This window comes from Belonocnema kinseyi, chromosome 1 (genome assembly GCF_010883055.1).
Source record: "Belonocnema kinseyi isolate 2016_QV_RU_SX_M_011 chromosome 1, B_treatae_v1, whole genome shotgun sequence".
In the NCBI taxonomy this organism is placed as follows: domain Eukaryota; kingdom Metazoa; phylum Arthropoda; class Insecta; order Hymenoptera; family Cynipidae; genus Belonocnema; species Belonocnema kinseyi.
In genome coordinates, this window is record NC_046657.1 from 111030160 (window position 1) to 111036316 (window position 6157).

General features: G+C 27.9%; 1 protein-coding gene across 1 annotated transcript in view; it reads left to right on the plus strand.

Annotated features, from left to right (window-relative positions):
- Window positions 1-3696: 3696 nt before the first annotated feature.
- LOC117182845 (facilitated trehalose transporter Tret1-like) overlaps window positions 3697-6157 on the plus strand; it is a 46098-nt gene continuing 43637 nt past the window's right edge. Inside the window, exon 1 of the mRNA XM_033375959.1 lies at window positions 3697-4081. The gene's annotated coding sequence lies outside the window, so the exon portion shown is untranslated. The remainder of the gene's footprint in view (window positions 4082-6157) is intronic.

Below are 6157 nucleotides of genomic sequence, written 5' to 3' on the forward strand. Positions count from 1 at the left end.
TAGTTCTGAATTTTTCAAAAAAAAAAAAATTCTAAAATCGGTGCATAATTGCGTTCTAAATGTCATTTTGAACCTCGTTTTCCGATTTCACCCCACTGTGCGACACGACGACACAGACATCGACGTAAAAACTACTTTTTCTGACTCAGGGGGTCTCAAAACGTCAACATTTGATGGAGTTCGCGAAAGTAATTTTTCACATAAAAACAATACCTTCACATTAGGATGAGAATGGCAAAATTTAATAGAGAAGTTTTCAAATGGAAGTGATTAATTTTCTAAAAAAAATTGCATAGTAAAATTTTCAGAAAAGAAAATTAATTTTTAAACAAAATGAAACGAATTTCAACAAACTAGTAGTTAAATCTTCAATCAATAACATTGTTTTTTAACATGGCGGTTCAAGTTTCAACCAAGCAGTTGCATTTTTTTATGAAAAAGATGACTTTTTTATCAAAATAGTTGGATTTAAACCAATATAATTTAATTTTCAACACAAAAGTTAATTTATAACTAAATAGATCAATTTTCTACCAAAATAATAGAATTCTCAACCCAAAAATAAATTTGAAACTATAATTTTATTGTAGCCAGAAGCACTTTTTGTGGACAAAAGTCTGTTTACAACCCAATTTTTAATGGATTTCTATGTTTTTTTTAATGACCCTAAGAGCCTAAGGCTTTCAGGTATATTGAGTTGATGCTAAAATTTCGATTTAGCTTAACCCACATTTTTCATTGAACAAAAAGATAAACAAGATTTATATCCTAACTTTTCAGATGTACCTTTTTTATGATCTGCGAATTGATCGAAGGAGTGTGTAAATCAGTGTGATTACTATCTAGCAATAGTTTTCAGTAGGTTAGAATAACAAATATGGTTTAGAATGTTTTAAACAAATTAATGAAAAAAAGCCATTTTTTGTGATTCACAATTTTATTAGTTATTTGAAATTCACAGTTTTTGTATATAGAATACGAATTAAATGTATACCGAATTGTGATTATTTAAAAATATCTGCTGTTTGGCAATTATTGAAACAATTTTTATAAACAAATATACAGTTTTCATATATCACAATGAATATGCTCCATCTTTTCTGCAGAATCGGCCAAAAATGTCTCGCCAATGACTCGCTGCTTTCATTTTTTTTCAAAGTAATAACAACTGATAATTATTTAAACAATATTTATAAACAAATTTACATTTTTAACATTATTCTATTAATAGGGCCACTTTTTTGCGGACCTCACTAAAAACGTATCGTTAGTGATTCCTAGCTGTAATTTTGTTCAAATTGATAAAAAATGCTATTTTTGCCAACAATTTTTATAAATAAATTCACATTTTGACCATTTTTCCAACAAATTTTTTGTACATTTTGTTCACTTTTCCAGAAAGAGGCTTTTTATCTTGGAGTCAGCTAGAATGACTAATGACTCCTTGTTGCTCCGTTTTTTTTTTAATTTAGAAGAACTGTTCATTATTTAAACAATATTGATGTAAAAATGCATAGTTTGACCATTTTTTCATGAAAAGTATTAATTTTCTTTGTGAAATTAACAATAAATGCCTTGCCAACTATTTCTTCTTGTCACATTTTTGTTATTAGGAAAAAGTTTTTATTATACTTAAATAATATAATTTAAAAAAAGAACAAAAATTTATCATTGAAAAATGGTCAAACTGTGAAATTGTTTATACATATTGTTTAAACAATTGCCACTATTTCTGATTAGAAAAATGTGAGAAGAAGGAATAATTGTCAAGACATTTATCGTTGATTCCGCAAAGAAAATTATTACTTTTCATGAAAAAATTGTCACACAGGGAATTTTTACATAATCATTGTTTAAATAATAAACAATTCTTGTTAATTGGATAAACAAGGCAACAAGGAATCATCGGTAAGACATTGCTAGCTTACTCTTAAAAAAAAACATATTTTTGCAAAAGTGACAAAAATGTACATTTGCTTATAAAATTTTTAAAAATAATAACCTTTTCTAATCCGTTGGCAAATTATCATTGGAAATACATTTTTAGTTGATTTCGCCAAGAAAATAAAGCCTATTGGAAAAATATGCATTGATTTATCAAAATTGTTCAAAAAAATAGTTTATCAATTTGAGCAAAATTACAGCTAGAATTTACATTTTACATTACATATACATATACATGTACAATTTTACATCATAAATTTTTACCGGGTTTCACAAAAAAAAATTGGCCCTATTCGTGGAATAATGTTAAAAATATGAATTTGTTTATAAATATTGTTTAAACAATTACCAGTTGTTGTTACTTTCATAAAAAAGACAGCAAGCAGTTATTGATAAGACTTTTTTCTCGATTCTGCCAGAAAAAATTAAGCCTATTCATTGTGACATTCGAAAACGGTCTATTTGTTTATAAAAATGGTTTAAATAATTTCCAAACAGCAGATATTTAGAAATAATCACAATTAGGTATGCATTTCACTCGTATTCTATATAAAAACTATGAATTTAAAACAACTAATCATTGTGAATCACAAAAAATGGCTTTTGCTCATTAAATTGTTTAAAACATTATAAGCCATTTTTTTCTTACTCTAACCTACTGGAAACTATTGCTTGATAGTAACTACAATGACTTAAGCTCTTCTTCAGTCAGTTCGCAAATCTTAAAAAAAGTCACATCTGAAAAGAGTGAAAAGTTAGGATTAAAGTATTGTTTAACTTGTCGTTAAATGCAAAATTTTGATTTATCCCAATCGAAATTTCCGCACTAAATATATCAATTTTCAACTAATAATGGAATAATTATATTTTCAATTAACAAAATTAATTTTTTTACAACAAAGAATTTTCAACCAAATAGTAGTTAAATCTTTAACCAATAAAATAAAATTTCAAATTTAATTTTAAAAAAAGGTGACTTTTTTAAAGAAAAATGGTTGAAATTTCAACAAAATAATTAGGTTTTCAACACAAAAGTTAATGTATATCCAAATCTTGTATTTTGTACAAAAATCATAGAATTTGCAACCCAAAAATTAATTTTCGTTTTAAAGGAAACGACTTTTCAACAAAATAGTTAAATTTTCAACCAATGAGGTGGATCTTTAACTAAAAATATGAATTTTTAGCAAAGTAATTTATCTTTCTACTAAGATATTGTATTTTCAATCAGGACGATTAACTTTCTACCAAAAAAGGCAAATTCTTTAAATATTTTAGAAGTGTAAAATTAATGAATTTTCAAATAAAAACGATCATTTTTCAACAAATAATAGAATATTAAAATTTTCGGTTATCAAAATTAATTTTTGCCATAAAAAAACAACAAATTTTTAACAACATAGTCGTTAAATAATCAACAAAAAAATAAATTTTTTACAAAGTGAATCAAGTTTTAACCAAGCAGTATAATTTTTTAGCAAAAAGATCATTTTTCAACAAAGTAGTTAAATTTTAACACAAAAGTTAATTTATAACCAAGTAATTAACTTTATTACAAAAATAATAGATTTTGCAACCCAAAAATTAATTTTAAACTAAAAACTCGAAGTTATTTTTGAAACATAATTTGGAAAATTATTCCGAAATTTTGAACGGCCCCTTATTTCCAATCACAACAGCAATCTGGGGAAGTTTCTCATACTCGTAATGAGCACGTGTGGAAGTGATCAGCTGTTCAGTGCAGTCTGTGGGCGACTATCAAGTCGGCCAGACGTGCGAAGGGAGTGTGCCATCGAGTGAATCTTCATTGCAATCACAATCACATTTCACTTCTCTCGATTTTTTATCTCCTTTCTTTATTTTTCATTCGTAAACTCTTTCGCCTCCCTTAATTGTTCATCTCACTCCTTCTCATCTCTCCCCACTCTTTCGACTCTTCCATCCCCTTTTTCCCTTTTCTTTGTCCCTCTCTCCTCTCTTTCGGTGTCTAGTTTCTACCAGTTGAATCCTTTTCCCAACCAACGAGGATCGATTCACGGAGCCTCACTTTGACGTTCGACTTGGGCCTCGCTCGCCGCCGCCGAGTCCAGTCTCGGGACAGCCTTTGCTGCAAATAGTCGAGGATTCGCACATTCAGGTAGGTCAACGGGTCGTTGAGCTTCGACCCTACACAATAGTCTTTGGTTCACAATTTATTTGCAATTCAGAATTTGCCATTCTTGAACGCAACATTTCCATTTTTTTTCTCTATTTTTAGTTTTCTGTTTTTCTTCACTTGCATTTGGCTTCCATTCTTTTATTTAGTTTGATCTTCATTGTGCTTCCAAGTGATTGCTGCAAGCTTTGGAGTGTTTCTAAATTTGTCTAGTTCTATATTCTGCAGTATTCTTGAATAATGAAAAAATGTTTCTTGCTCTACATTTTGCATTGAATCAAGATTTTCTTGAACCCTAATCTTTTGTCTTGATTCCAAACTTTATTTGTTGTGGGCTTGGGACAAATAGTCCGAAAAGGTTGACTTTTGAACAATATTTGGGGACAAATAGCATTTTTGGTAAAGTAATATTTTCAAGTAAAAAGTATTTGGCATTCTTTTCAATTTTTGCATTGTTGCTTGTCTGCGAATATTTTGGAAAAGTGTGGGTCTGAAAGTGTTTATTTATTTTACAAATGACTATTTCCAAAAAGTATTTTTTTTTACTGTAAAGTATAAGGAAGTATTCTATTTTTATTTTTGAGGTGCACACCCTGTATGGAGAAGGCCTTGCGGTCAAAGTTCGGTCAAAAGTTCGATTTTCTGATAGTTCTGTGATGCTTATCACCACTTATCACTACAATTTATATCCCTTTCAATTGCGTAAAGCTTCCAATATAGGATTATTTCCCAATTTCTAACGCTCTAGTTTTTGTATACAGTTTTTTTTATCATTTTGTTTATCTTTGTTTTATTTTCGTTGTGATATTATTTCCCACCAAAACTATTTTTTTGTCATATAGGCTTTGAGCCAAAAAATTATTTTCCGTGAAATATTATTTTGTTCTAAAAAGTATTACCGGAAGAATCTTTCTCGCGCCTAAACTATATTCTCGACAACTAAACAAATGAATTTTTAACAAAGCAGTTCAGGTTCCAACCAATCAGTGCAATTTTTTATTTAAAATATCAGTTTTTAACAAAATACTTGAATTTTTAACGAAATAATTAACTTTGCAATCGAATAGTATAGTTTTTAACACACAAAAAAAGGAATTCTGAACCAAAAATGTAATAAGTAGTAGACGTTTCAATTAAAAACGATGAATTATTAACAATATAGTACATTTTTAACAAAGTTAATTGCGTACACTTCAACTCCTTTTTTTAATATCATGAATATTGCGACTTAAATCGAAAACTGTAATTTAAACTTCTGGAAAATAACAGTCATAAATTGGAGCCTATTTTTCGATTTGTTTTTAAGGAAGATTGTCAAAGCACCTGTGGATTTTACCATTACATTACAGTACGTTCTCTTTGAAAAATAAAACTGTGTAGACAAAATTATACAGTATATATGAAGTAGGTACGTTTTTCAATATAATGTTAATAAAAAACATCATTTTTTAAAAAATGACCAAACAGAGACATTAAGCCGTAGGCTTTGATTCCGTTCGCTCAAACTTCATTTCTAAGATAACTCTACTTTGATTAATTATTCTAAAACATTTTCAATTTGTTTCCAATTGAAAAATGTCATCAAGATAATTTGTCAATCTTGTTAAAATCGACTAAAAATAACGCTTTAAACTTAGGGATCTTATAAAAACAAAAATGGCATATTTTTGAAAACAATCTCGCTTTTTGAATTTTGGTGTAACTAAAAAATGTCATGAGAATAGTTCCGAAATATATTTTAAATCTAGTAGAAATTTGGATTGATATTTCTTAACCTGTTAACAAATCTTTTTTCATTTTGAAAATTTTCAAAATGTTTGATAGCATATAATTTTTTAAATTTGTATCGAAAATAAAAATGCAATTGTGATAATTTTCAAGTATTTTCTTCGTGTAGCAGAAACTTTGACAAAAATTTCTAGGATTCATTAAAAAAAATGTTATTTTAAATTTCGCAAAAACTCCTCGAAAAGATCTAAGTTTTCGAATTTTGGTCTAATCGAAAAATTTAACTGAGTTTCTAAATATATTTGATATCTGATGAAAACTTTGAATAAA